Genomic DNA, 7,504 nt, shown 5'->3' with positions numbered 1-7,504 from the left:
TCAGTATGATGTAAAAATGCCATCTAAACAATGCTTTAACTACAAAAGTGCTCATCCATTGCTATTTTTTTAAATGATAAACACAAAAATGAAGGAATCTCCAATGTTATTCTTTAATTTCTGAAAAGCAGTGTAATGGATGACCAAAAAAGTGCTGTATCTTAGGCAAGATAGGTTTTCAGACAGCCAGTTTCCATCCATGTGTGTCAGTCTTTCCTTCTTCTCACACATTTGTACTGAACTGTAGTGAAATCACTTCGTTATTTTCAGGGTGTGCTGCCAGTTTGCAGCCTATGCCATGACACAGCATTCCTCCTGCTTTGTTTTGGCTGCTACCCTTTTGGAGCTGACATTTAGCAACATTGCATTAATGCCTGCCTAATACAAGACTCCTTGTTGAATGCCATTAGCTGAAGTTGCAAGTTTTAGGCACAGGCATGAGCAGGGTGTGGGTTAACCCTATAAGGGAGTTCCCCCCTTCCTTTGGGATGTATGGCTTGTTTTCCCACAGAGCTTCACTTCACACCACTGAAGTCAAGGGAAACTTCCTTACTCAATTGGGTAGACCTGAATCAGAATTGCAATATAACATATACTGCAAGTATAAAGTATAAAACTGTATGTTTGTTACTTGATCAATGCAGATACATCTTTAAATTATCAGCTAATGCTCTTTTAAAGTCATCTCAGTAAAAAGTTTTTCAAAACAAACAATCCACTGCGCCAAAGGAGGCAGCTTTTGCTACTAGAGGCTTATAGCTGTTAGCTGGATAGATGAGCTAAATAGTGAATGTTTGCTTTCTACTTAGCGAATGTCTGTCATAGCCCTGTTAAGTAGCCAGAAACAAATTACATGTGAAACTCAGCATCCCTCTCCCTCTCTCCTGTGATTAGTATTGATTTATGCAGCTTGTGTCCTTAATATAATTATCAGGAATATGCTTATTTTACAAATGATAACCTTGTAATCTCCCTAGCAGCAAAACAGAACATTTTTAACATATGCTTTGTTGCACATATTTTCATTACCAATGTTGTAGTGGACTTCTATTTATTAAAAACTAGATTAGTCTTTCTGATTATTTCTATTAACTTACAAGTGGATTTTATTTACAGAAAATAAATGGGAAAGCCACAGAAATATCCTGAAGTTGTATGTCACTAAACAGCCTTCTTTGGTAGCTAATTTTTAAGTGCTTCTATCAGTTATAAAAGAAATTAATGTTGAATGTTTTTAATGTATTTTTTTAACAGACTAACTGCATGGGTTCTCCCCCAGCATCACTGTTTTGAACTAAATTGCAAACTTCAGTGAAATTTCATAGATGTCTCTAAAGTGAATAGATACTGATAGTTAGCAGAGGTATGTTTAAAAACATATATATATATATATGTTTATATATATACACACTTGTGTAGGCTGCTCTAGAGCTGTGGATGTTGTATTTTTTGTGATTCTTCAGCACAGCATATAGAGAACCCATGCTCGTTCTGCCTAAAATGCTTATTTATGATTGTCAGTTCATGCCCCCTTCCTTTTTCTCATCTATATATCCTTTAGTGCACTGTCCCCACCAACATAAAAGCATGTATTTATGGATGATCAGATGCAACGACAATTCTGTTAACGCAGCAGCTTGTATAGGTTGGTGCCCAGCCATGTCCCTGTGAAGTCAGTAGACATCTGTAGAGCTAAAGGGCCTTTCCACAGTATGAAAGGTGTGACAGTGTGTTTGATAATCCTATGAATAGAACCAGAATAAATTGGCAAGCAGATGCATATTTGCTTCCATTTTTTTTCTTAATTAACTTTGGAGAGTGTAAACAATGAACAAATGCATATTTATACTGCATCATCTTCCCAAATTCTAAAGGAAAGAAACCTCAGATTTATGTCACCAGGAGGAGTGAATAGGAACATTTCTGACCTGCCACTGTGGTACTCTGGGAAGTGGGTAGCTAGAGCAACCCACATGAACAGCTTTTTTATTAAATGCATGTATGTTGCTTGCTAGTGCATCTGTTGCTTTTCTTTAAGTGTCACAAGGTGATTACAGCAGAATATTTTTGTGACTATTCAAATTCACAACTATCTATTTTTCTGTTCTTACTTTTGCTGATTACATGTGATTACAAGTAAGCTGAAGCTTACAGGGTCCTAATAAGTCATAATAATATGTGTTAATTATTCTACTTAGGTCACCCACGTATGCATAGAAGGACTTTGTTTAGGAGAATGGTACTTACAGTCAGATTTCCAGTGTGAATATTGCCATAGTGATTTTTATTTGGTAAAATAAAGTGTAAGGGCCCCAGACTGAAAGGAAATGTCTTCATTTTTACCCTCAGGAAAAGAATTTTTGAAGACAAAAATTTTGATAGATTTTCAACACGTAAATTGGTGTGGTTGCATTTACTCTTTTCTTCTATATTTTGGTTTAAAATGTATTCCAAAACTATAACATTTACTGAACAAGCTCTAGTCTGGCACAACTAGAAGTGCATGATTCCATGAAGTCACATTCTTTGCTATTTACTAACCATTAATCCAAATATTTACCCCAGGAGCTCTTTGCCAAGGCATGAAATAAAATGGTATTTTATAGCTAGAATACCTATTCTATATTTAAATATTTATATAAATATTAAAATAAGCAGAATAGATAACAAGAATTAATTTAAAGTAAGCAACTATCTTGTATGTGACTAGTATTATCAGAAAAAAGGTTTGCAGAAGACACTAAATTTCTGAACTTCAAGGTCAAAGACTTTGAATTTATCTTACTATGTATTTTCTTAGGTTTTTGTTTATAGATCTGACTTCAGCAGTGCTTCTGTATTAAAGCCATTTAAAATACAACTGCTATTTAACACAAGAGAGGTAGAGATGACCATCTATACAGATATTTTTCTGCCTAAAACATACTTTGCTTTGATTATTCTTTTGAGGCATACCTTCTTTGCACGGCATGAGACTATCATAGCTATAACTTAAATAGTTCTATAAATACATAAGTGCTTTTCCTTGATCATCCTAAGCTTGTTAAAAATCCTGCACTGAATTGCCTATGCTGTGATTGCCAAAACAGATATGATCCAGTGAATCACATCTGATAACGTATCAGTGGGCACAAAGGACTTGTTCTTTATGCTTTTCTCAGAGGTAAACAGACTCTTGATGGTCCAGTTCTGCTTCCATTGCAGCCTGTGACTGGCACAACTTGCTCTTCAGAGGGATGCGTGCAATAACCCTTCACTGCTGTGGCTGGCTGGAAGTTGGTTCAGTTCCCTCTGCAACCCCAGGGCAATCGGGAGAGAAGCTGCACAGAACTGAGGGAAATGAGGTGTGCGGATGAGAGTAAAACATCGGCAAGCGAGAAAGTCTTTGCTCACCTGGAAAGGGTTTTGGACTTCATGCAGAAGATGAAAACCAAGGGTGGGTTTCACCCACCAAGTGAGAAAATAAACCCACCCTGACAAGACTGTAGCAGATAATCTGTGCACATTGCCATTTTACCATAACAAGTTTCAGAGAAAGACAAAGAGCAGAAAAGAAGGCAGAAAATGGGAGGGTGGTTGGGGTAACACAACAAAGAAACAACAGGGGAGCAGAAAATCAAGTAGGAGTTTGAGGGAAAACAAGAAATGAAGAACCAAGAGGAAAGGTGTCAAACACCTTTCTAGGCTGGGAGGAGGAGGCTGCACATGGGCAGGGCCGCCGGGGACAGGCAGTGCCAGTCACCCAGCCCGCCACAGGAAGGTCAAAAACGAGACAAAGAGCAACTGAGGTCATTTTCCTCATGGCTGTGGAAAAGCTGCAATAAACAGCAGGCAACGTTATGGCTGTGCCTCCTTGCGGTTTCAGTGTGGGCCGGGCCAGCCTACCCGCACGGGCAGTGCCGTTCCGGGAGCAAGCACCTGGGTCATCGTCCCAGGGTAACCGCGCGCCGCGTGCTGGCGCCGGCGGCATCAGTGCTGTTATCTTGCTGCAAGGAAAGGCACCAGCAAGGGGACAGAGAGGGACCGCGTGGGTGAGACACCAGCCCAACCACCTCGGTTAATGTATAACTGCGGATGGGTGAGCTCCTGCGTGCGGTAACACTAGGGCTCTCCACGGCTGGTATCAGAGCGGGATCCGGCGTGGGAGGCGAGCGCTGGGGAGCTGTACCCCACCAGGTAACACGAAGGCACCTTGGTGGTTAGCACTAGGAGGGAGGGGAGAGGAGAAGGTGCCCCGTCCTGGCAGAGCACGGTCCTCACATTGGAGGGTGCCTGGCTGAGGACCTCCTTGGTCTTCCCACACTGTGGGGCTGCCCTGCTGCATGTGCTGGGAGGGGGCTTGCAGATGGGGAGCGGCTGAGATGGTGCTGGGTGTCAGCGTGGATGGTGGGCACAGGGAGGGTGATGAGACAGGGCCTGGCTCCTGTGGAGGCCACCTGACTACCTGTGCTGCTGAGGTGTATGCTGGCATGGGGCTATGCCCACCCTGGAAAAGGGCTCAGAGCAGGTCGGGCAACGTGGAACAGCTTCTGAATGAGGCTTGCCCCGCAAAAGGTGCAAAATATTACCTCAAGCTTGGAGAGCTACACAGCTGACATTTCTTCTAAACTACTTTAACAAGGTCCCCACAAGGTTGGGGTCTCTCTGATGCCTAATGGATGCTGGTGCTGCAGGTGTTACTCCCTTCCTTCTCACAAGCACCCTTAACCTCAAAGACATTAAACAGCTGTATTGGCCCCAGCTAACATTACAAACACTTTTCTTGAAGGCACTGGAAGCAAACAGATGTAGCTGTGGAGATAATGAGAAAGGATGTAAATAGTAGCTCACCAGAAACCATGGAGTTTTACCAAGTGGCTTTGACACTTACCAAATACCTTTAAGCTGATAAAGATCTGATTTGTACTTCAGAGGTAACCTGATTAGCAACCAGTTTGAATCTGGAATATGTTAATTGGTACAAACATCACTAAATCACTTTCTTTAACCTATATGAAGTAGTGTGAATGAACGATAGTGAAGGTCAACATAGCCTGGGGAGTCATAGAGAATGAGTACTCCTCTATCTACCCACAATAAAATAGTATGATTAGCAATAAAATGTGATTGTATGTGCACACAAAGAATGACACTAGAAAGCACCCAAGGTCAAACCAGCATTCAAAATTTAAGAAAAACAGAATTAAATATGCACATGCAACCAAAGTCTGGTCATGCACCACGCTTTTTGTTAGTAGTCCTGCCCAGTGTGGACTGCTTGCTAAGTGAACACCTTTTTCTAGTTTTGTTTTGCTCAACCAGAAGGTGTGTGGCTTACTGACAACATGCTGTGAGGAAATACATGCTTGTCTTCTCATAAGCTTTCCATAACTCTCACAAGTTCAGTAGCTCTGTGTTTCACAAATATTAATGGATATATTTTGAACACTATTTAATGGCAATTTGCAAACTGGGAGCTGAAGCACAGAGACACCAGTGACAAAAAGGTGCAGTAATGTAATCTGCCCAGGTTGAAACATTCTCAGCTCAACATTTGATAGTGTTTGACATTAGCCAGGACATAATTTCTATCCATCACACAGCTGCGACTGATTTCAGTTTTGGGTGCTCACCTTATTTGCCACACTTTGTGGTGTCCTGTTGGGCATTCAGAAAGGAAGGTCTGGACCATTTGTTGCACCACATTGCTGGCATCGCAGGTGACCCGGTGGCATAGGTGACACTAACATCTGATTCTTTAGTGTGACACTGACCTATTCTCTCCTCAAAAACCTTAAAAAGGAAAAAAACAGTCAATATGTTCTATGAACGTGATTAACCAGCTTCTTTTTAATTTACAGCGAAACTTAGGATGTAGTAAATTGTCATTGCTTTATATTAAGTAATTGTCTGCCTTAAGTGGCTGACTGTAGGCACTTCTGGGCATGATATTAAGCTTTTTTTTTTTTTTTTAAGTAATCAATTTGAAAAAACAAACAGGACAGGGTAATATTTCTTGTTCAAAGTGTGTAAATCATGCCTGGTGTGCAGGAAACTGGAATTGTGCTATGTCTCCCTTTCATGTGCTGAATTGTCTGAAAACAACTAGGTATTACAATCTTCCACAACTCCATCCATGTTTAGATCACTTGGTAGAAAGCAACAATAATTTGTGTTGTACAAAGAGAGGTGCAGTGCTTCAGGGGATTCCTTTTAACTTCCTTGCTGAAGCCCTTGCTAGCCTTCATCAAAAGACTCCTCACCCCTTAACAGACTCTCTTTAATTGGCCACTTGCATGGTCAGTTAATATACTGTGGTGGAAACCAACTGGTAAAGTGTGAACAACTGAATCTGGAACTATGAACTCAGTGACCGCTCTGAAACATGTGGCTATTTATATACAAGGCAGTGTTTTGTCATGCTGATTTTTATTAGCACAGATTAGATACAGACAGCTTGGTAGATGCCACAGAGCAGTCAGGAAATGTTAAGTGCAGACCATGTGAAAGATGCCAGCCCACAAACAAGCAGCAGGGTAGGGAGCCTGCTGCCCCCCTTCCCCAGGCAGGTAGGGGCATGGTGCTACCCTGGGACCACTGTGAGGGGCCAGGCCAGCACTGCTCCTCTTCCCTTTGCCTTATGGGACAGGCTGGACAATCACCAGGTGGGGGGAAATGGGTCTGGCCCATGGACAGGGCTAATCCATTTTCTGGAAAGGTTTTAATTTTCTGTGCAGAGAAATATTTGTTGGAGGATGCCAGAGGCACTGGGCATGAGAGCAGTGCAGTGCTCTCAGTGATTTGAGAAATGTTATGATATATCAGGGCCTTTTGAGGGGCATTGAAGTTCCTTTTAGTCTTTGATGCATTTCTTTTACTACCTCCAAAGGCATTTCTTTTACTACCTCATAGAGCAAAAATGATGCCAGAAGAGAGAGAATATCTGTCTAGCATTCTCTATGACATCTCATACTGCTCCACCTGTGGTGGCAACAGGCTTTTATATTTTTTTCTGGGGGTAGGACTACATATGGCAGTGCAAGTGCTCTAAGTGCTTTGAACCTGAAAAGAAATGCTCTGAAATGTCACCTTCTTAACAGCTAGGATTTATCCCTTAAAATCATACATGGATGTCTCCCCAAGGCTGAAACAAATTCTTGTCCCCAGAACAAATTTTGGAAATTTGTTAACCAAATTAACCAATTTTGGTTAAAATTTTGGAAGACCCGGCAGCAATAAACCTACATTTGTTCTTTGTTTACAAGCAAAAAAATGTTAATCATGAAAAATGATTATATATGTCTGCTTGCCTATTTATTCTGGTTCTATTCATAGGAGCATTAAACACTGCATCTATACTTGTCTGTTTCAAAAAAAAAAAGGCACCTGTGCTACATTTATAGAGCCTGTTCAACTTTAGAAAGAAATTGCTCAAAGTGGAGCACTGGCCATTCACAGCTCATCTATTGCCTTTCCCTTTTAGGAACAAGAAAGAGAGCATCAGTCAGTGGAAAATAAAGTGGAG

This window comes from Cygnus atratus, chromosome 5 (genome assembly GCF_013377495.2).
Source record: "Cygnus atratus isolate AKBS03 ecotype Queensland, Australia chromosome 5, CAtr_DNAZoo_HiC_assembly, whole genome shotgun sequence".
Taxonomy (NCBI): Eukaryota; Metazoa; Chordata; class Aves; order Anseriformes; family Anatidae; genus Cygnus; species Cygnus atratus.
This window is presented reverse-complemented; position numbering follows the sequence as displayed.